This window comes from Felis catus, chromosome E2 (assembly GCF_018350175.1).
Source record: "Felis catus isolate Fca126 chromosome E2, F.catus_Fca126_mat1.0, whole genome shotgun sequence".
NCBI classification, from domain to species: Eukaryota; Metazoa; Chordata; class Mammalia; order Carnivora; family Felidae; genus Felis; species Felis catus.
The window spans coordinates 30,037,138-30,061,293 of NC_058382.1; the positions used below are offsets into that span (position 1 = coordinate 30,037,138).

Genomic DNA, 24,156 nt, shown 5'->3' on the forward strand with positions numbered 1-24,156 from the left:
ATAGAAGTATGGATAAAAACTGGGTTTAAATCTACCGTTTTGTGATTTTTGTTATTCTTCTTCTATTCTCTAATCCTTGATCCTCTTTTCCTGCCTTCTTTTGTATTCACTGAGTACTTTTTCAGATTTCATTTTCTCTTCTCTATGGATTTTTAATCCGTGTGTGTGCTTTCTATGGCTGTTCAAGAGAATCACAATACATATTCATTAAGCGAGTAAATGGTTGGAGCAAGAGACACCCATTTACAATCCTATCAGTCCTGCATCAAGCCTAGAACACGATGAGCCATAACACGGCCAACACTGATAACATGCTCTTAGATGCACATATATTTAGGATTATGTCTTCTTGATGAATTGGCTCTATGATTCTAAAACGTGTCTCTCTTATGTCTGGCTTGAGGTCTTCTCCACATGCCAGTGGAGGCGAAACACTTTAAATTCAGGCTCACCTTGTGATGGCAAGGAATTCTTGTCTCAGCTTTAATACAACTGTTTCTTGGTCTAGTTGCACTTTTAGTCCTTCCTTCATTGAATTCTCTCTCCATCTAACAAACTTACATTTCCTTCTTTGGCTATCTGTCAAAATCGCCTTTGAAGATTTAAAAACCACAGGTGCTGAGACCAAGACCTATTGAGCCAAAATCTGCAGAGAGCTTCCAATACACAGATAAGTTGAGAGCCACTACATTAGTGAATGCTCACTGAATTCTGGTCACTGGCTGGAAGCACTAGTCCTTTAATGTCCCCCACCGATGTGCCACAGAGCAAGCTCCCTAACAGCAATGTACCCAAATTCCTTCTCTCTTCTCCAAATTATGCACAAGGCCAGGAAAAAAAAAAAAGTAAGAAACTAAAGAGGCTCATTAGGTTTCTAATAGGCTTTTTCTCCCCCCCCCCCCCGCCACCCCCTTTCTCTTCTTTTTGGAGACTGGCCCCCTCGAGGCACAACATAACTCAACTCCCACGGGGGAAGTGTGGAGACGCACGTTGAAACTGCAATGGCAAAACCCAATGGCAGCAAAAGAAAACTAAGAGAAGCCAAAACAAAAAAAGAAGCAAAAAGAAAAGCAAAGAGGAAAGTCTTATCGATAATGTACTAGAAAAGATCTCTTTAAAAGAGAAGCCTTACCTCGTCACATTTCGTCTCTGTGCGCTCTGTAGACAAACAGAGACTATGGCTTGTGCGTCCTTGGAATGCCTGAATTAGGTATAAACCATTGGCCCCAACTCTACTCAGTGTGTGCTTTGTTTGGCCTATCATGGCCAGCTAGCAAAAGCCAGCGGATGCTCACTGCCGCAAGCAGAGTCTTGGGGCCCCACAAGCTGTGAAACACATCTATGACCAGAATCAGACCCTTCAGTCCAGGGAAGTCCTTCCTCTTTTCCATGGCACAGAGCATACTTCAGAGTTCACCACTCACCCTGAAAGCCGGGTTTGATTGTGTTTCTCATAGGCCCAGCAGGGAGAAGGGAAGCTTGCTGTTCTGGTAGGGAAACCCAAAATACCTCTCCACTGATTTTTGTTGCCTTGGAAGAAGGAAGGAAAGAAGGAAACTCTTCTCTCTTTCCAAGAGAAGGAAAGAAAACCAGGAAACTTCAGCAAGGAGTGGTTCATGAAATAGCCTCTATGTAAAACGATGCTAGAGAAATATATTAGAGCCTCTAATGATAGCTTAGACACTTGCTCCCTTCCAAATTACTAGTGTTAATGTGTGCAGTGTAGTGAGTGTTCATAATGTGTAATTTTACCCTGCTTTTGTTTTTATTCCTTCCTTTGGGTGGACAAGAATCATGCTATTATATTTTGCATGGCTGCCTGTAAAATCAGGTAATGCTGTAGTTCATGACAACAGGCACCATGTAAATAGCACCTGTTTAGAAGTGCCCAGCAGCCAGCATTTAAAATGCCCACTCACACCTCCCTCACCCTGTGTGCCTGGACACCAGCCATAGGGGACCTGGGGCTTCCATTACAGGTGAGAGGGCTGATTGCACTGAACCGAGTGTGCTTTGTAAGCTGTTCACACTAGCTTACAGAAAGACTTGCTGGAACAGAGAACGCAAGTTTCTCCCAAACCAGAGGCTTCAAACTGGAGACTGCAGGCTGGATATAACCTAATTAGGACTTCTGCAGCCCTATGTACACCTGTGTATGAATCAGAAAAGGCATTCCTACATGTGGTTGGACCTATTCAGGACCCTCGGCCAAAGCGCAACCTACCCAGTTGTATGTACGTGGTAACCTTGGCTGCCAAACATGCTTTTTCTGTTTTTAAAATTACAGAATATTTTTTTAAAAAGCAGACTTACAATTTCCCTTGAAAAACTGGGATTCTGGCACACTGAATTCACATTCCCCCATGGCAGCTATCAGTGGAGATGAATAACGGGTGCCCACGTGAGATGGGCCACAAGCTCTCCAGTTCACTCCAGCTCACTCCACTCCCTATTGTCCTTCACTTGGCTCCCCCACTCACTGATTTCACCTGCCGGGCACTAAGGGTTTCACCGCCTTGCAACCACTCTCGAGGTCTTTAAAGCTTTGTTACACACATACGGTCGGGGTGAAGTTTCCTTCTTGCCTCCCCAAAATGGTGAAAAGAGATTCCACGGGGCCTGCACTGCCCTTACACAGAGGTTACAATGGTGGGATCTGGAGTAAGAGAGCTCTGGGCTTACAAACCTCTTCTGCCACTTCCCAGCAGATGACATCCCCCTAAAATTCCATTCCCACTCTCTTCTGCCTTTCCTTTAAGGCTCAGCCTGAAGGACCCCTTCTCCAAGACGCTCTCTCAGGCTGCCTCCACCTTCAGAGCTCAACCTGAACCTTAATGCCACACATTCTCCTCCTGAGCACTGAACTCACATTGCCACATGGCGGCTGTCAGTGAAGGTGAACAGCAGCTACCCACAAGAGATGGGCCGTGTGGTCTAGATAGGCTTCAGGAAAACCATCTGGAGCTAGAGTTGAACAAACGGGTAAATAAATAGTAGATAACGGGGGCCAGACTTCTCACTGCCAGAGAAAGAAATCTGCAAATAAGCAAACTAGAAATTAAAACTGGGAAACTGGAAAAAAAAATTGTGGTGCTGAATTAGAGTCAGAGACAAAAGCATAAACTCATCTGCATTTAATTTATGTCTTGGTAGATACAGAAATAATGATATGTGTGTATACGCTGCTTAGTATATATACGTGTATTTCATAGTTCTGTCCATTGAAAGGGCCTAGAAGCAGGGACATACCAGTGGGCAATGAGCACACCCAGTGCCCATATCTTGGTTTCTAAATACCATTCTTCATTAGAAAGAATCTGGGCTCCTCAGAGAAATGTTTTGTTCGAGGAATGAAGCACAGAAAATACAAAATGAGTTTGATCATCTTATAGTGCCAGACAGTAAGAAAGTACTTAAAAAACAAAACAAAACAAAACAAAACAAAAACAATAAAGGATGAGGGCATGACAAAAGGACACAGGAGCCAACCTGGAAGATCTCTCAGTGACCCAAACTGGAGAAATCTGAACAACAAAATAAATAATGTGACATTAGATTACAATGCAAAGTATGAAATTAGTAAACATTAATCCATACAGATATAAATAAATGCTGGAATAAATAACTAAATGGGGAATAGGAAGAAATCTTCCACCCCCAGGAGGTAAAGCTTAATTTCCCTTCCTTCGTATGTGAACTGCATTTAGTGACTTGCTACCAAAGAATAGACTATGAAGAGGGAAAGACAGTGACTGCCTTCACCAAGTGGCCAATGCTAATATCACCAGTTTTAAATCATGTTGACATTATACACCCTATGATACAGTATACGACCGATGATGTAAGAAGAGACTTGGGTTTGAATCCCCAGCTCCACCATTTAGTACCTTTAGGACTCAATCTCTAGGCCTCAGTTTCTTCCTTTGTAAAATGAGGGAAATAATAAAACTCTTTCCCATGGGATTACTGTGAATAAATGTGATAAGTGGGGACCTTAGAATCAGGCACAAAGTGCTTAATACCTACTGGATATTATTATACTTCTTTATTTTTCTCAGCTCCCTGTGTAGAGAAGACCCTGAATACATTTCTTGGTCCTGACGGCTACGATCAACTCTTCAGTAAATCATTTCAGGGGTTAAGGATTACATTTGGCGGCTCCCAATGCAGGATTTCTGAGGCATCTAATCCCCTACTGGAGTACTGATTCTGGCATCTAAACATGAGAGGCAGCCTTTAGGACACAAAGAAAGGTGGTTCTAGGGTGGTTAGAAGCACTCGTTCTGGAGTTGAAATGCCAACTCAACACCCAGTAGCTGAATGATCAATTTTTTCACCACTTTGAGTTTCCTCATCTGCAAAATGGGTATAATACCAACATATATCTCAAAGATAATTGAATAATCCATCTCTTACCAAAATGCCTGGCACTTAGTAAGGGCTCAATAAATATTTGTTATTATTATACAACATAAGAAAAAAAAATCTAGCTGCTCGTATGAGCATACACTTTAGGATGAGAGGAGTACATTAAAAAAAATCTCTCATCCTAGTTGTGACCTGATCTGGGGGCCCTTATAAGTCCTAGAGATAGCAAAAAAGACAAAGGTTCCTTCTTCCTCAACCCTGCTGTCTGGGAAGGGGGTGGGGAATTGGGGCCTAAGGTCCCAACCTTGGCATCTGGGCCCACTGCCTCTCAGGAACAGCTGCTCCTCTCTCCCCCCACCACTTACAGGCCGGAAGGGTTAGGGGAAGCGGATCTGAACAGATAACCCCATGGACTCACAGGTCAAACACAGGCTGGGAAGGGGAGGGCCCCAAGGAGTGGCAGCTGCAGTTTGCTGGGCTGGGTCCCCTGGGGATTATTTGTTTAAGTTTCAATGAAATGATTTCAATTTAGTGGTTCTATGTTATATGTTTAGCTTTCTCAAGAAAAGATTTTCAATCTAGCCCCAGACCTCCCTAGAGGTTGTTGATAGTAATTTAAGTACTCAATTATTTGGTCTGATATGAGAACAATTGTTAGAGGTCACGGGCCTGACCGGCAGATCCCTATGTCAACCACCAAGACATATCCTTCTGCTTTTGTTGCTGTTTTATTCTTTTCAACAAATAATATACTTACGTGATTCAAAGTTCTAAAGGCACTAAATAATTATTTCCTATTCGTCACCTATTCATTCCTTAAAGACAATAAGTTTACCAGTTTCCAGGTTTGCTTTTAGGGTCCTTCCAAAGACTTTGGGTTTTTTTGTTGTTGTTTTTTGGGTTGTTTTTTGTTTTTTGTTTTTTGTTTTTGCCAAAGCAGGCAAATATATGAATATATACACTTTTTGCTTGGTTTCGTTTTCTGTATTTCTTTTGCACAGGCAATATTTCTCAGATTCCCACGATAGCTGCTATATTTTTGTTTCCAAATACTTAGATAGCAAATTTAGTATCATTTTAAATGAATTAGTGCTTTATTAATAGTATCTGCATCCGTTTAAAAAATTGTTTTTATAGGAGACTAAAAACACCTAAACTACGCTGTATCACACAGCAGCTAAAAGGAATGAAGTAGCTCTATCTGTATTAGCACTAAAAAAGCTAGTAAAAAACGGTGTTTGGCAATAATTATACACCATTTATATAAAAACTATCCCCAAGATACTCCATATTCACTGAGTGCTCACACAAAAGAACGTTAACACTCTCTGGGAAGCCACATGCCAAACCAAGAACAATGGGAAAGGGACAAAATGGATGAGAGTCAGGGGTGGGTGGTCAAAGGGGTCGTGAGCAGAAAGCACACTGTGCTGGGACAGACTTTCGGGCGGCACTTCTGGCTTATAACTGGCATCAACCTGACTGGTCAGTGCCCACAGCGAACTGTTGTCAGGTATTCTGAATACCACCCCTGGTCATTAGCCTCATCTTTACCGTCAAATATTTTTATCAGATGAATTCATGGATTTCTTTTGAAATTAAAAATACATATATAAGAAAAGACCCTATGCACAAGGTTCATGTATTTGGTCCACAAAGAGAGCTTGGTGAATACTGGCCATGGCGTCTGCAGACTTTGATCCACTGATTCATAACACACACTGGCCAAGAGCAAAAGGATGTTTCCTCAACACTTTCGGCTGGACTCAAAACACACCAGGGAACCCCCACCTCCAGCCTGGGAATGGCCTCACAGTGCACAGAGGTGGGCTAACTCTCTTTTGTTCAAATCCCAAACCCAACCTTCCTCTTCAGCCTGAGCCACCTGGATAGTGAGAAATAGGGCAGGAGAATCCCTCTAGGGTCATCCCCACCTACCAGGCTGCAAAGGCAACGATTGCTCAGCAGAACTCAACTCTGACAACTTGCTGAGGTCCGCACACTTTTTCATAAAGGACCAGATAGTAAGTATTTTTGGCTTTTGCAGGCCAGATGGTCTCTATGGAAATCTGTGGACTCTGCCATTGTAGTGCAATACAGTGAACGGGCATGGCTATGTTCCGATAAAACATCCTTTACAATTCACCAACCCCAAAGGATGACAGGCAGTATTGCCAATACTTTGTCTCTCTCTGGCTGATCACTGGTCTTTGGTATCAGATTCTGAACCCTAGATGAGACCTTATAGATTAGGAGTTCTGTACGGAGTAAAAGGCCCCAAAGCAATTCCACCCTAGCACTGCCCAGTGACTCAAAGATAAAGGACACTCTCAGGGTGTGTGACGTTCAACTCCCCATACTCAAGGAAACTCAGGTACTCAGAGGGGACAAGTTCACTCCAGGCCCGTAACTGAGGAAACGCACAGAAGTCAGATGGAAAAGGGAAGCTTCAATTTTGGTTCTCAAATGTGTATTTCCCTCTCTCTGCACTGAACGCTTGTCTCCTTAATTTAAGTGGAAGTATAGAGAAGTGAAACGTAGAAGTGAGTCACAAATCCTACCTGGGTTAGGCAGACTTTGCCTGATAAGACCCTATCTATGGTAAAGCTCCCACATCACACAAGAAATCTATCTTTATCTTAAGTAATAAGCATTATGCCAGTCAATCTTTCCGTGGCAGGTTGACACATCATTAAACCAAGGCATGAGGATTAAAAAAAAAAAAAAAAAAGGACCCCATCAAACCATCACAACTCCCATTTCTTTCGTATGTAACAACACAATAACAGCAACTCTTCAAATGACAGGATTCCCTACAGCCTGACCAGCTCAAGTTTTCCCAGGTTTTCTCCAACCATGTCCCATGAACTGGAGTGCTGATCTCAAAGATGGTCCTGAGTGGCCCAAGGAACAGAGGAAACAAAATAACAGAAATAATCGCATTCAAGTTTTGTAGAAAACTGTTGAAAGTTTTTTTTTGGGGGGGGGGGGGTTTGGGTTTTGGGTTTTTTGGTACCCAATTAGAGATGAGGGGGAGTGGGGGAAGATCTCAAAACTGTGATTAGCGTATTGGTTTTTTTTTTTCCCCTCTTGCTCCCAATTAAAGAGGGGTTTCTTCTTTCACTAGAGATGCACAGTTATTAAATCATTATGTCTTTCTTTAAAAGGCCAATTTATAACACAGGGCTCCATACTGCTGCCACTTCTGCAAGGTTGCTTATAATGGCTCCATGCAATGCTTTGACTAATTAAATCACACAAGAGATTGTTTCTTAGTAACACACCTGGTCCACGCTTTGTTGTTGGCTTTCATTAAAGCGCTGCGTCTCATGCTGCCTTGTAGCATGAAAGGATATTAATCAGGTAAATGGCCATTAAAAGTCATATCAATGTTTGCTGTGCAGTGATTATTTTCTTAAATCTTGAACAAAGGAGGTTTCTTTGAAATCTCACGGCTGGCCTCCAACCACAGGAGAGAATAGCCACATTGAAATGCTTTGTTTTTCAACCTTCCCAAGAAGAAGGAGAAAAAAGGAGCAAAATTCAAGGTGTGGCAAGATAGAAGATTATATTCTCTTTGTTCCACTGGGCTATTTGGGGCAAGGAGGGACAAGTTGAACAAACTGAAATCAGTGTACGGCAAGTGAGGGCAAGAGACAAGAAGTGCTCTCTAAAGCCCCCCCCCCCCCCAATTCCCTGGGAGAGGAAAACTCCACTTTCCAGGCAATGCTGCTAATTAGGTTGCATTTCAGAGCTCTTGTTAGAAATAAAAATGCCCAGGGAATCAAATGCTACTTTCATATTAAAAGGAAAAGAAAAAATGTTGCTAACTGTTTCCTTCTGTCAACAAAGCACCATTTATGGTCTCACTGATCAGGTTCTGTATCTGGACTCGGAAGGCGGTCTCGCCAATGTGATACTCTTCCCCTCAACCTTGGGGCGGCCCTTCCAAAGGAATATATATTTGTATAACCATGACCACTTCCAACAGAGCAAACGTTCCATTCAAGGGAAGAAGGAGGGAGGCTGCACACACATATATTAGGGAAATATTACGACTTTGCCAAAGGCACCTACCTTGGATCCTGCAACCTTTTTTTCTTCTTTTCTGCCATAAATGACCATGGCTCTAGATTGCTGAGTCTGGGGATTAAGCACTCTGCTTAAGAACCCAGGCTCCGGAATACCAATTCTGAGGTTGGAATCTCAAGTCGGCACTTTCGTGGCCGTGTGCCTGGGAGCAAATTACTTAAACCCTCTGTGCCTTGGTTTTCTCATACAGAAAATGCACACAATCCCAGAAACAACGTGCTCTGGGTGTTAGGAGCATAAAATGAGCGTTTTATATATAATGTGCACAGTGTCTCACATAGAGTATTATGTATGATATGCATCTGATACACAGAAAGTCCTCAGTAAACATTAGCTAGAACACGTCTGATAGCTACCAAAGCCTTACCTGGTATATGCTTTCCTTCAAAACTGAGGGCAAAATGGGAGACGAGGGACTAAACGCCCTTGGGCCCCTCTCCCCTCGTGACACTGTACCGTGAAGACAGGGGTGTGAGCTCGAACCGGGTCTCACTGAATCTAGGGGAAAGGAAATCAAAGCACTTACCGATGGTCCCAGCAGGGTCCCCAGCGAGAGGCTTCTGCCCAAGGCACGTGCACCAGGCCTAGGCTGTCCTCAAGGCCATCGTCCATGCTGTCCCCCGCACGAGGGCCCCCGGAGCAGCGCAGGGGCTGAAATCGAGTCTGCGTACCACGCGTGCGACCGTGTCAGCCCAGAGAGGGCGCCGTTTTCTGTCCTCACGAGGGGGCGGGGGTGGCTGTGCCCCACAGCGTCCTCCGATGGAGGAGGCCTCTGGCCATCTGTCCGCTTCTGCCAGCCAGAGGACAACAGGCCAGTCAGCCAGGACCCGAGCTGCAAGGGACAGAGAGGCCAACGCAGACGGGTTCAGCAAGAAAGGAAGCCCAGGGGTGGACCCAACTTTGAACCTGGACTGAACACACTTCCAGGTTCCTTCTCTCCCCGGGGCAGACCCGCGTTTCTCAGCGCCGAGCTCCTTTTTCGGGCGGAGCGCCCTATGCTGACAGGAGAGCCCGAAACGCCGCCCACACGGACGAGAACCAGCGTGCTTCTGTCGGAGTCTGGGAGAACTTGCCAGTCTTTGGCCGGGACCAGTCACGTGCCCACCTCTTACGCAACAGTTCTGCCGTGAGGGGAGTTTGAATTCTGATTGGCCAGGTCAGGGTCACGGGGTCCTTGGGGCGTCGTGGGTGGGGCCAGAACCACGTGACCTTCGCAGCTGCGGGTCGGAGGCCAGGGGTGGTTGCCCGAGATGCTGCTGTTACTGGAAGGAGCGTGGATAAGCGGTGGCCCGGTAAAAAGGCAGGTGTGCGCTGGAGTGCAGAGGGGAGGCCGTGGAGGACTGGGATGGGGGCAGGAGGAGAAAGAGGGAGGGTGACTGCTCCTCAGATGTGTGTTTACTGGGCTACTAGCCTGCCTCAAGTGGTTGCTGACCGCTGAGCTGACATGGGCACGTCTGAAAGACCTTGCAATGGCTGCAGAAATTGCCCCTACATCTCCAAGGCTGCGCTTCTCATATACACTGCCGGTTAAGAATCCCCTGAGTAGCTTTTGAAACATCTCAGGGCCTGGACACCTCCTCCAGAGGGTCTGTTTTAATTGATGGTGGTGGAGGGGAGGTATGGGTTGGTTTGTTTGTTTTTTAGGCTCCTCCAAGTGATTGTGTTGGACAGCCAAGTTTGACCACTGTCCTGAGGCACCTGCCTTCCATTCTTTAGTAAACATGACCACAAAAGGCTGGGGGCGGGGAGTGGAGTTCATCCAGCTCCCAAGAACTCTCATCCTTGCTAACCAAACCAGTTTTCCCCACTCAGGTCCAAATTCTTGGAAGAATTAAAAGCCAGGGGGTGGTGCTTGAGAAGAGACTAGGGTGGGTTCTGTTGGATGTTGAGCGAGCAAGTATACTAAAGAGTACCACATTTTATCTTGTCAGTGTTCTGCTTTCGTGCTGTTCCCCCTAATGTCTTTTTATCCTAGTCTCAACGCCATGATGTCATCATATTAGCTAGTAATACAAATTGACAAAAAGGTGAAACTGCTGGAAAATGTGCTCAGAGGAAGAAATTATTCTCCTGTCCTTACTCTCCCTGCCACCAGCTTCAGTTCGGTTCCTTTTCAGGGAAAGGAGGGAATTCCTTGTTCGTTGCAAGAAGACCCCATGAGATGTTTATATGAATGCTACATTTATTAATTACAGGAAGAGGTTTACTATTTAATAGGCCAAATTTCTGAGGAGGAAGTGAAAATAACCAGCAACGATACTAACTATAAACTATCTCCACTTGCTGGATTAAGAAAAGATACATCCACTGCTGAGTTTCTAATCTACTGTGGTTCACTATACTGCTTGAGCCTACGAGCTCTCCTGTTTGTTTTTTCATCTGTGATTTTCTGGAACCATTTAACAGGCTAAAGGAAGGCTTTAACTCATGAACATTGCGTCCACAATAGATTCGTAAGCAGAGAGTTAACGGTAAGTGTCTTGGGGCCATCACACGTCAGTGTAGGCATATTATATTCACCCACAATTGCCATCCCTTGATGCAGAAAGTAGAACTATCAGGATGCCCTCTCTGGTCTACCCAATACAAAAACTTTATATTGTTAAGATTTAGAGGACTTCCTCCAATGCCACTCTTTTTCCCTGCTTTCACATAGTCACATTTATTCTGTCATTGTGACAGTTTCAGTGCATTTTTTGTTTTGTTCTTTATATCCTCTCTTGTACTTGTAAATCACATCCGTTGCATAGAACGCTTCAATATTTGTTATCCTATTTTGATCCTCTCTGTCACCCTGGGATAGTGAAGTATGTTAAGGACATAAATGCTGCTAATGATTCCATTCTTTAAGGCTATTTCTGAATCAATGAGTGTACAATTCCATAGCAGATATTTGAAATGCTTCTCAAGTGTCACTACATGTTAATGACCTCCTCTGATGGGTCCATAGACTTTTGATAAAAGCACAGATTTTTTTTTTTACCCAGGATTGTGTGCTACGACACCTTCAGCTAGTCCTTAACCCCACCATCCCACTAAATAGGGCTCGAGTTCAAATCCACACAGGGACCAGGAAGGGGAAGCAGTTGCATGAGAAGGGATTGGTGGGGACTATGGCGAACCAGAAAGCACGATCCGCTTATCACCATGGAAAAAACAAGGGCCAGGTGTTGTTGGGTCTTCCACTGTCTCAAGAGAAATTGTTAATCCAGATCTTTGTGTAATCTCCCTACTTTGGAATTACTGCTAACTAATCTTTTTTACTCTCTCTTTTTAACTCTAGAGGCCAAATAGGCCATTTTTTTCTGGCTGGATTTAACCCTTGAGCTGTCACCTGTGGTTCCAGATGGCCACGTCACATTATCTTTCCTCATCCCTGAAAACCCCCTGCACCAAACAGCTTTGATTACCGTCTCCATCTATTTCTGTTGTCCTAAAAGGAACAAATGTGGCGAATTAAAGAAGTGGGTAAACACTAGTATGATGCTGCAAGCAAGTACGCATGTGCGTGTACATGCACGTACATGCAAACACACACACACACAGACACCCCACCTGAGCAGTGTCATCACTACAATCAAATCCTATGGTTGGCCCACCAGGGAAGGTAACCCTAAGGTTCTTCTGAATTAAAAATAATAACAGCTGTGATTCTGGGAACAGAAGAGGTAGACAATGAGCTGGAACAGGATGCTGCCCCAGGTGCTTAAACATTTAGGTTGGACTCTTGAACCACATTCCCTCCTACTTCTTCTGAGCTTCTGTGATCAAACCCTGATCTATCAGGTTGCCCTGGAGCTCAGATCTCCCTCCTGTGTTTCCAGGTTGCTTCCCCTGCCCCTTCTTATATCCTGTTCATCCTTCACAGAAGCTCAAGACACATCTTCTTCCAGAAATTTCCCTGGCTGCTTTAGCCCCAGAGAAATTTCTTCCTCCTCAAATTTTGGTCATGCTTATAATCTAGCCATTCCACTTTGCCACTTTTGTTACATCCAGCTTTTCTACTTTAATGCATAGTTGCATCCCTAAGAGATTATCATTGTGGAAAATGTTGTTTAAAAAGCAATTGTTTTGTTGGGGAAAATAGAAATTAGAGGGCAGAGAGCTTCCGAATCACAGGAACTGATTATATTTTCTGTACTCATTTAAGAATAATAGATGATTGTATATAGCTATGAAATATAAATATCACTGAACAAATCCAGTATCGGAATAAGTTTAACCTCTGCTCAAGCCAAGTCCTTTGTCTTTTTATACACATTCTTAACACTTTTTTTTCATTCATTCAATAACTCATTCGTTCAGCAAATATTTCTTGAGCTCCTACTATGTGTCAGACACTGATCTAGATGCAAGTGTACAACAGTAAGCAAAAGAGAAGATTCCTCCTGCCACTGAATAGACATTATACCAGGGCAAGTAAACAATTTCAGACAGCAATTAGTACCATGAAGAGAAATAGGCTGACAGACTAGAGAATGCCTGGGCATGTGAGTAAGGGAGCAAGCTTAGCGAGCCAATGGAATATACAAAAGGTAACATGCAAAGCCACTCAGACAAAAAGATTCCATCGCATGTACAACAGGGTTTTGTTTTGCTATATAAATCGAAATTGCTACTCTTGAGACTCTGCTAGCTACCTAGCTTCATTTTTAACACTGAAACTGAAGTATGACTTCATGCAGCCAAGTGCAGGATCAGTGTGCAGCTCAATAAATTTTCTCCAAGTGAACATACCCATGTGTCTACCCTGATCAAGAAGTTGAACATCATTGTCCCCCATCCCCTAGAAGACCCCCTCGTGCCCCTTTTCAATGACTAACACCCTTCCTTTTATTAGCTTAGCCTGGTTTTTATATCAGTATAAATGAAATCCCAAAGTATTATTTGATACTCTTTTACTGACTACAAGTTATTTCTCTACTATGCATTTGACTGTGGGCATTCAATTATTTCCAGTTTGGGACAATTAAAAATAGTGCCATCATGAACATTCTAGTTCCAGTCTCTTGGTCCATATATGTATATATTTCTGTTTATTATGTAAGGTGTTTTATGTCCAGCTTTAGTAGATACTGCCAAAGTAGCTGCACTAACTTATGGTACAACTGTGGATGTTTCCTCACTCCCTTAAAGTTGATCTACAAAACTTCGTAGTGTTATATAAGAAAACGTACCAGTTCTTTTTTTCCCTTAAAGATAGTGTTCTATACGGCCTTTAAAGAAATCCTTGTCTACAGAAATCCTTGTCTAAAGAAATCAGCTGCGAGTGGCAGGGGCTACAAATTACCCCACTGACGTTTCTCTTGGGAAAGAGGTTCATGAGAATCCTCAGGGTATTTCTTCCAGAAGTTATATGAAGTGAATCTTAGTGGTACATGGGGTGGACTGTAGAGGACATTGCCATTGGCCAGGCCTTGTGTTGGGACATATATCTGGCCTTGTAACATATATCTACACCTAGTTCTCTGAGCCTTTATCCCTTTCTTCCATTATCTATGTAGTGATTCCTCACTGTGGCATTTCTGTCTTCATTGACTTTTCTACTTCATTTAATGTAGGCTATTACTACTTCCATGCCTGTAGAAGCCACTCTAACAGTGTGTTTGCATATCTTGTAGGGACTTTGCCAGGATGTTACACTCTATATCTTGACAGAATCTTCACAAATCAATAAACTCTGTTTTGTGGAATCTTATGTTTTGACCATAGCTCCAGCACCCTCAGACTATAGTCCCATGCATGTTTTCTGGCTCCTGTTGGTACATGTTGGCTATATCCTGCTTCTGCTTTCACGTCTAGCCATTTTTCCTCTCTCATGAGGCCCAGTATAGCCCTGCCAGATCATCTTGGACTTGACCCTTGTTATTTACTGGCTTATTGGCTGAAAGGAAACTAGGGGCAGATCCTGGGCAGGGGGAAAATATCTGCAATCTTCAAATAAGGGGAAGCAGTCCATTAAGGGACGTGCACACCATTTGTAGAGGTTCAGCGGTTCAGAGGAATCTTAAGATTCAAGATTTTAGTCTGCTTTAATTCTCTTCTTTCCTGATCAGGGCCAACACATCACAAATGTGCTGTCTTAGTCTGTTTGGGCTGCTGTAACAAAATACCACAGATGAGTGGTACTTTTACTTCTCATAGTTCTGGAAACTGGAAAGTCCAAAATCATAGTGCCAACAAATGTGGTGTCTGGTGGGAACCTGCTTCCTCTTACAGGGTGCCTTCAGGCTGTGTCCTCACATGGCAGAAGGGAACTTGAAAGCTCTGTGGGGCATGTTCTCTAGGAGCACTATTCCTGGTCATGGTGGTTCCACTCTCATGGCCTAGCCATCTCCCAAAGGACCCACCTCCAAATACTTTCACTTTAGGGTTTAGTTTCAACAAAGGAATTTGGGGGTGGCAGGAAGACACATTTGGACCATAATTCATGGCTATGTTTCCAGTTTAACTTTTGGAGCTCCCTCACTCATGAGAGTCCTGGGCTGTAGAAGATGCAGACCTCTTTATAGGCTACCAAGAAAGCCCCCTGGATCTCGTTCTTAACTTTTAATTGCCAATTTATCACTCTCAGCCTCTTGTTCTCTTTCTCCAAAGCATCAGTGAAGCTTAGCGACAGCTAGCCAAACCCACTGTTCTTTGTGTTATGGTTGCCACACGTCTCCCAAATGCCTGTTGTTGTACCAGCTTGTAAATTCCTTTCTGCCAGAATGCTATCCCAGTTTGCCACCAGTAACAACACTGATTACACTGCTACCTCATGCCAGGGGCTGTGTTCTACTTACCACCAACAATGAGTCCTTCTTGCCATTCAGGCAGCTGGCAGTTCGGCTCCATGTTCACATCTGCTTTCTCCACCCACTTCTCATACCAACTGTTATGGGTCTGGTTGCCCAAAAGCAGAATCTGAGATGAAGACCAGAATGTGGAAGGCTTCTTAGTGCAGCTTTTGGGATCAACACCCATGGAAGGGATATGAGTGAAGGAGGACTGAACAGAGGGAGAAGCTAGATTCTTCCAGACAAGGGGGTGTGGCCTTGAGCAAGATTACCCTTTTTACCTGAGAAATACTGGAGAGCTTCCTGCAGAGAGCCCTCAGTGGTACCTCACTTTAGAATGTAATATAATTTACCATGTGAACTGAATACAGAGTTCACATGATAATCCCAGGGTTTTTTTTTTTTAAAGAATTTGTCTGGAAACAGATGTTGAATTTAAGCAAATGCATCTTTTCTACCTATTAAAATAATCATATAATCTATTGAGATAATTTTCCTGTATTCCATTCACATGACAAATTACAGTGACTTCAAAATGTGAAACCCAGCTTAGATTTCTTTTTACACACCTGTTGATTTCATTTGCTAGATTTGTGGCATTTGACTTTTATGTCTATAAAATTTTTTGAGAGATCAGTCTACATATTACCATTTTGTAATGCTTTATCATATTTGGCTACAAAGGTTATGCTGCTTTCATAAAATGAATCAGAAAGTATTCTCTCCATTTGGATAAGACTGGTAATATTTTTTCTTTAACCATTTGAATGAATTCCTTGGTTAATCCATCTAAAACCAGAGTTTCTTTGGGAGGATTCCTTTTCTTGATTAGATATAGGACTATTCAGATTTTTTCTTTCTTCTTACGTCAGTTTTGGTAAGTTGTGTTCTTATGAATTTACTTATTGCATCTAAACTGTCAAAAGTTTCTATTCAGATTCTCATCCTTTTGGAAGCCTTCTTCTAAACTTTCTACTTGGTTTTTCTACTCTTTGCCTTGAACTACTTTTGAATTGGAAATTGCTTTAAGTGGAAAAATGAGTATACTATTAGACTTACTTCTAGACTTATTTTCTTTCCCTCCAAGATCTTGACCTCTCCAATCTCCTTACCGTAGCATCTCTCTAATACTTTCAAAACCGTATCTTTCTAAACTTTCCTCAGTGTTTCTAGTTGTTCTTAGCAGGAGGGTTGGTCTGCTCCTCCATGATAAATGGAAATGGAAGAACTTCCCATATGATTATAATAAATATCTGACTGATAAGTGCAAATGGCATTCTCTAATTAACCTATCTCATATTCAAATATTGTTAGGAATATTTGTGCTAGATAAGAACACCTGTTTATTCTTATATTGCACTCTATTTGTCTCTCATATAACAATCTTTTTAAATAGAGTGACAATGTATCTGTCAATGGAGAAGCAGATTGGGATCTAAGTACTGAAAGCTTATTCATGCAATTTGAAAATCACTAACATTATCATCACTTTAAGCATATTAAATGTTCTCAATTAATATACTCTGTTACTATCACTATTATTGTAAGTGCCTTGTTATGTTTCTATAAGATAGCTCTCAGCAAAACAATGAAGAAAATTGTCACAGTAATATAATTGGCTGAGAATGACTTAGTTACTTACCAAATTCAGCAAACTTTGTCTAATGGACCAGCAATAGTTATGTAGAACTAAATGCTTGATTCTTTCTTACCTAAGAAAATAAAAATAAAAAATAAATAAATTTTAAAAAAGAAAACTTAGGTTATGATCATCACTACTTATCTTAATCTCCTTGTTAAAATCAGAACTCATCTAGTTTCAGACCAGACACCCATATAAAACAGTGTGACACAATCATAAAATACATATTCTAGCAAAGAAAGGTTTATGTAGCTAAAGCCAAGAGGTGAAAAACTAATAAATTCAAAATTCAATGAAACTGTCTATCTTCTCTACTTAAATACTTGAGAGAAAGGTAAATTTTGAAGGATATAAACTCTTCCCATTTGTCCAAATAGAAGCCAACATCATTAGATGGTTTCCTGCATTTCTGTTTTGCCTTAGGAAGCTGCAATGTCACACAACTCCAAAGAGAGATTATTAGCCAAATGGCCAATGATTTTAAGAACCAAGCATTTTAAGAACAACCATACTTTCAGGAATTATGATAGATTCTGGCTGCAGGTGGAAACGATAGTGGTAGGAAATTTCAGCTGCTGGTTGCTTGGTTATACTCTTCTCTAAAATGTCTCTCGTTAACCTGATCTCTCTCTTTAGAACTTTGCGTTTAAAACAAAGGCACACATTCAAAGCAGGCTATAATTGCAATCTTTCAGCAAAAAAGCATTTACCAAAACATGCCTTTCAGAATGTGGTACAATTTATCACCCCCACGGTGCATGACACACAATTACATTTGTCACCGCTTTAATTGGATATTACATGTCAGTAATGACTCATCAGCTCCAGAAGTTATGAAAGATAAATTCCTTACTACCGAACCTCAGAATTTGCTCCAAAAATAAAGCTAAAAAATCATTTATTTCTCAGTAAGGGTGGAAGCTACATTTGGAAGAAACACTAATCCCTGTTTCAGAAAAATAACAATGTATTTCATTTATTGACAGCAAGATGATTGCCCACAGTGTTTCTCATTACCCCTAGATCACAAATGAGTAAATCACTGTCAGACAAACCAAGGTTAAAACTGAGTGTGTACATTTTAACAAGGTGCAGCAAGTGAATGAATGAACGAATAATAAATAAGTAAATAAATAAATAAATAAATAATAAATAAATACTTAAGGGCTCCATCACTAGGAGAGAATTACTAACCCAGAGAATTTTTCAGATCCTGTGATCTGATAGCTCTGCAACCCAGTCAATGTTGGAATTAAATTAGGCTTCAGAAAATGAATATTTCATTTTTAAGATTCTGTTGCTTGGAGACCTGAAAAGAGAAGGCTGGTTTAGCCCAAGACAAGAGAGATGTTATGAGGGCCAGCATTTTCAACTCCTGGAAACTGCCAGAGAATGCCTAGGAAAAATTACACAAGAGAGGTGAGACAATGATGATGGTACAGATGAATGTGTTACAAATGCCACAGTGCGTGTCATGTTCTTCCAGGCTAAAGAAGTCTCTGTCTACCTTTCACTCGCATTACTAAGACTTAAATTGGACGCAATATCATGATACCGTAGACCCCAACCACCTTCTGTTTCAACAGACACAATTTTTGAAAAGCAAACCAAATATAGCCTCAGTGGCAAAACAAAGGGATACTTCTCTTACTAAGGAGGTTCAACAAGAGATAGAAATATGTAAAGTCACATTTACATGTTGGATGTACCTACACTCATCTGGCTACATTTTAGTCAGGACTATACATAATGAATACGCTTTCCTTCATCACCCCTTACATGAAGCTGGAGCACCTATAGGAGATCTTCCACTTCAGGGGGACAGTAGATGCTAATTATTTCCCAGTTTCTGTAATAACAGAATCACCTGAGCTTCGCATAGGCACATGACCACCCATCTGAAGATTACTTTTCCCAGCCTTCTTGGTAGGGAGGTGTGGCCATGTGAATGAATATGTCTTGAACAATGAGATTCAGGCAGAAACTGTGTGTAACCTACAGATTATGATTTTTTTGTAAAGAGGCTCTTACCTTCTACTTCCTGTTTTCCCTTCAGGTGGGCTATTGTGAAAGGTAATGGAGTGAGCCAGATTTAACCGTGCGGAGCTCTAATTAGGGCATGACAGAGCAGCAAGATAGAAGTAACCCAGATCCTTGGATGACCTTATGGAACAAAGTACCTTAACAAACCTGTACCTCCTGCCCAATTTTGGACTGTAGCAGAAGGGGGAAATTAATGTCTATCATCAATCTGCATGTGGGGGCCTCTTTTTTACTGCAATGTAGCCTTTCCTTAATGAACACATTAGATTTGGGTAGCCATGGTCTCAAGAGACAATTTTGCCTCCTATCATTTGTTCAATTTTATCACTATTATAACCTTTTCTTGATTCTCATCTTCCTTCCTCAGTTCTTTATGTTACATACAAATTGGGCTGACTATGGCCCTCCAAGGCCTTGTTTGAGCCACCTCTTTCTTTTTGGTTACTGTTAGCCTCCGCCTAATCTCCATTCAGAATTTGAGCAAGCGTTCCAAACGTGGTATGTGTTTCCTTCTATAGATGACTTTGCCTCCTTGACCGCAGTGACTGCCCAGGAAATAGGCATGTGACAGGAGCTGGGAAAGTCACAGTTCTTTCCTGGAATCTTCCTGAAGAGTAGGCACTTTTTCTCTTGTGAAACAGAAATTTCTTGGCTTGTGAAGCTCTTTTGCAATTATCAAGAATGAGGTCAATGTACAGAAAGGAAGAAGATAGAGCCCTTCGTTGTTTCCAGTTACCCTAAGCCAAACACCTAAACTTCAGAGGCCATATGAACACCTCCCCACCCCCCGCCCCCAAAAAAGTTACTTTGGCCCTGGCTGGTTTGAACTGAGTTCTTCAGGTAACAAATAAAAGATTCCTAATGAGTGATCTCTGCAGTTTAATCTTATTGCAACTCTATCCTTATATGCTTAAAATGGGCCTTTGTTTTTTTTTCCTAGATGCATCAAAAGTCAAACAGCAAAAGATTAAGAAACCCCAGTGCCATATGGTTATAGATCCACATCTTATATGTCATCAAACTTCACTCTTCAAATCATGATTTTATTCTTTGAGGCTACGCATAAGTTACTGGAATCCATAAATGTTGTCCTAATTTTGTGACTGCCATTCTACACCAAAGGGTCAGTTCAAAGCAGCAGCAAAATCATACAAGAAAAGTGTTTTTTTCTGTGATGATTTCTGCTCAGCACGCAACATGGAGGTTAACCACCTGGAAAAAAGAAAAATAAACTGTAATGCTAAGCCTGAAAAGCGTATATATAACACTGTAAGAATGACTGCTCTTTTCTGTACATGTGAATAATGGAAAATGAAAAGGTTGATATGCTATCTGTTTATAAAGTGAGGGCCATCTTGCAGGCCAGGTTTGATTAAAGAATCAATCTCAATGGTCTAACTACATCATTTTAAAAAGAAATCGAAGGGCGAGAGGCAGTCACTTCTAACTTTAGAGTGGGGCACTCTGGGAATCCGCAGAGATGAATGGGATGGCTACATTAATAGCGGGCTGTTTCCCTATTGCCAAGACACCAATCTGATTGTTCAAGATAAGGAACTCTCTTTGAATGACTGATGAAGAGCAATTCTTCGTGACAGACGGAGACTTAATTTTAACCGACTAAAACTACTTGCTGAAGAGTGCAGGAGCCATTTCTGAGGTGTGAGACCGCATGGGCAATACACATTTAAGGAAGAATTTCTTTCATGTTCTTTGGCACCAAAACGACTCCCAAGAAGCCAAGTGGAGAATAATCCCTATGACAAATAGGGACTGACAAGGGCCACCACATCAAAATTCTCCTCTCTTCAACTGCCACTCATGATTGATTGACAGAGTCGAGAGTCCCTTTTGGTAGAGCCTCAAAGATAAACTTATTTTCAGTCTAATAGCCAGTAGGATTGTGTTCTAGCCTTTCTCATGATTGCTGGGCTCATACTAATATTCCGTGTCCAGCAAGGACTAAGAGAAGCCTGTAAGGAAGAAAAGTAGCAGTAGGTAAGCTGTGTGTTTCATTTTTATTATAATTCTTATTAGGTATTAATTATTATATGTTCTTAATTATGTATATATTTTTAACTGTGTGTATATTCTTAATTACATGTACATTCTTCATTGTTCCCAACGTACCTATTTTTCTTTGGATTGTGGCTGGGCCAATAAATAAGTTGCTTTCTTCTCCAATCACATAATAAGTGGTTATTGTGTTGTAGAACTGCTAGACAGGATGAAAAGTCAAAAGACAGTACCAGACATTCTCCTCCAAGAGGTTAATAATCCATTTGAGGCAGGGGGAGGGGAAGGACTCAGAGTAGAAAGCAATGTGAAAACCTCAACAACCCCAGCCTACTTAAACATGCTTCTGCTTAAGTGGAAGAGACTGATAATTCCTAAATTTCAGTCACGTGCATGCTAATCTGATGTGGTTTTCTTTTGCCATTTCCGCATGCCACTAGAGGTGCTATTATTTACACAATGTTTTTATGTAAAGGAAAGCAGTTACTTTTTTCCTTAAATAACCCCATAGTCAAAGGAAACTTAAAGGTCTTTACCATAAATGGTAACCTCATTTCCCATAAGTCAGTAAGTATAAAAGGAAATACACTAAAAATAAAACGATGTTATAAAATTTCAGCTAGATATTTTTGCCTGCTGAAAGCTGAGACCTGCTATGTATGTGTATCGTCTCAAATCATTTTTCCTTCACCCGAAGTCATCAAAGCACTGCAAATAGTATGCACCCTATAGTTAGGGAGCTACTAGTTGGAAAATAATGGCAGAAGGCATTCACAAAGGGGACTGATCTCTGGGCCAGGTCACCTGCCGAGGCTTCATGAAGGGTGTAGCATCTGAGTGGAACTTGAGTAGATAGGATTGTCCTACTATTAGACCCAGGGATGGAAATGATTTTGGCATTTATAGAGAAGAGTTGAGATACAGGAACAGTATAAGTGGTGCTAACTTTGCTTTTTTTTTATTTTACTTTCAATGATTTCTTTTTTTTTCTTTTTTCTTTTAATATGAAATTTATTGTCCTATTGGTTTCCATACAACACCCAGTGCCCCTCCCAACAGGTGCCCTCCTCGATGCGCATCACGCACCATCCCCTCCCTCCCTCCCACCCCCCATCAACCCCCAGTTTATTCTCAGTTTTTAAGAGTCTCTTATGGTTTGCCTCCCTCCCTCTCTTTTTTTTCCTTCCCCTCCCCCCTGGTCTTCTGTTAAGTTTCTCAGGATCCACATAAGAGTGAAAACATGTGGTATCTGTCTTTCTCTGACTGACTTATTTCACTTAGCATAACACTCTCCAGTTCCATCCACGTTGCTACAAAGGGCCATATTTCGTTCTTTCTCATTGCCATGTAGTACTCCATTGTGTATATAAACCACAATTTCTTTATCCATTCATCAGTTGATGGACATTTAGGTTCTTTCCATAATTTGGCTATTGTTGAAAGTGCTGCTATAAACATTGTTTATATGTTTATAACATAACTCCTGTACCCAAAGCCCATGTTTTCTACTGCACACTATGTTTCCAGTGAAAGCATGAAATGAAAGCCATGGGCCGTCTTGGGAAATTCCCCTAAAAGGACTCTGTAATGGGAGTTAGGAACACAGAAGAGGTGAATGGAGCTTCTCCTTTGCTAAGACTCTGAGCAACAGAGGCTAATAAGACCCGGGTAGATGTGCAGGTGCCCCAGCATTTCCTTCCCTTCTGGAATATTGTAGTTTGTCCTTCAGTAATGGAAACAACAGTTTCACGTTGGGCCTCCCACCTCTGAAACTGGAAAATATCAACTGTGCGTATCAGCAGCATCAGTGACCAAAAGTTGACCTTGCTGAGTTAATCAGTAGAGAAACTAATCAGTTGGAAAAATGCAAATTTGTTTTCTGCACAGAGTTGGAAACTCATTACACTGAACCACTCCTTAAATTAAGTTCAGAGTAGTGACTCAAAATCTGGGTCAGATAAGGAACAATGTAAGGCTGCAATAATCAGACTCGAGCGCGGTAGCACTCTCTAAATCCTATCATTTAAGGTATTTATATTAATTTCTCATTAGGCTCCTTAACTGCATCTGCAGCACAGAAAATGGCCAACTCGGTTCGGATTAGATTGTTTTTTCTAGCTATTGCATATTTATATGAACGGACATTTTCTGTAATGCATTTTGGTTCGGAGTTTGAACGGTGCACCTGCCCCTCTAGTCCAACTGTCAACCTTAAGCAACTTCATCTTTCTAAATAAACAGTGGGTTGCCATAGCAATACAGTGCCTGGGTCGCAAGATTCCAGAGGTGAACATCTCATGGGCTAACCTCATCGCTTGTTCCTTGGAACCTCAGGAGAACCACATCTGAGAAACCTGAACTGTGTTGTTGCTGTTGTTTTCCAAAAAGTCAGTTATGATTTAAAAGCAATGGTTATCATTGAGTACCCCCGTGGGACAAATTGGTAATGGCACTCCAGTTCCTTTACTTACCATCCCCCAAACGGTCAAGCGGCTTCAAGAAAAATGACACTGTCCCTCTGCACTTTTGCTAACTTCCCTTCCAGGTTGCCTTGGAAAACTCTGTGCCCATCAACTCAGAAGACACCTGCTACAAAGTGTCCCTGATGGAGAGAGCACTTCACAAAATCCGGAGTATGTGCAGGAAGAGATCCTCTAATTCAGCCCTCTGTCTCGTGGTTAAATAATCACCAACAGGATAGAAGTGTCTAGAATTTAAATCCAAAATGCCTTAGGATTCAAAATGAAGATTATTTTGACTAACACATTTCATTTCTTTATGCCCCTACTATGTTCCTGGCATAAGGTCAAATTGTTGGAAGTTGAAAACTTAATTGGACACAATACATCAAAAAGCTACTGATGTAGCAGGCAAGGCAGATACATTGTTACCTAATAGAGACATGAGTGCTATTATAGAAGTATCTACAAAGGAGGGGCAAGAGTAGTACGGTTTTGTCTCTCTCCCCTAAAAGTCTTAAAACTAACAAAACTTAGGTAAGTCTGTTTAACCTGAAGAAACGATAATGGGGGAGGGAGGCTGTGGATATCATTTGCTATCTTCGGATAGCTGAGGAGCTACCCCAGAGAAGGTGGAATAGTATTTCTTTGAGTAGCTTAAGAAAGCATATCTGGTTAAATATTTATAAGACCCATTTTAATTGGACAACAGAAAGAGAGTTCTGCCAGGTACGTTGTTCCCATAAGAGGCTAGCTT

At 41.7% G+C, this 24,156-nt stretch overlaps 2 long non-coding RNA genes across 4 annotated transcripts in view; one reads left to right on the plus strand and one right to left on the minus strand.

Annotated features, from left to right (window-relative positions):
- The window catches only part of LOC123382216, a 260,166-nt gene extending 241,955 nt beyond the window's left edge, over positions 1-18,211 (minus strand). Inside the window, exons 1-4 of one of the 2 annotated variants that reach the window (XR_006590257.1) lie at positions 18,076-18,211; positions 16,882-16,951; positions 15,246-15,366; positions 8,987-9,292 (exon numbers count right to left, since the gene is read on the minus strand). This is a non-coding gene — a long non-coding RNA (uncharacterized LOC123382216). Of the gene's footprint in view, positions 1-8,986; positions 9,801-15,245; positions 15,367-16,881; positions 16,952-18,075 lie in introns of both variants that reach the window. The other variant, XR_006590256.1, reaches the window with a different exon arrangement.
- LOC111558061 lies at positions 9,797-23,638 on the plus strand. Of its 2 annotated transcripts, XR_006590258.1 has the most exons (4): positions 9,797-10,931; positions 11,744-18,300; positions 19,865-20,922; positions 23,486-23,638. It is a non-coding gene; the product is annotated as an uncharacterized LOC111558061 (long non-coding RNA). The 2 variants fall into 2 exon arrangements; XR_002738567.2 differs by lacking the exons at positions 9,797-10,931; positions 11,744-18,300; positions 19,865-20,922 and adding an exon at positions 22,381-23,383.
- The last annotated feature ends 518 nt before the right edge of the window (positions 23,639-24,156 follow it).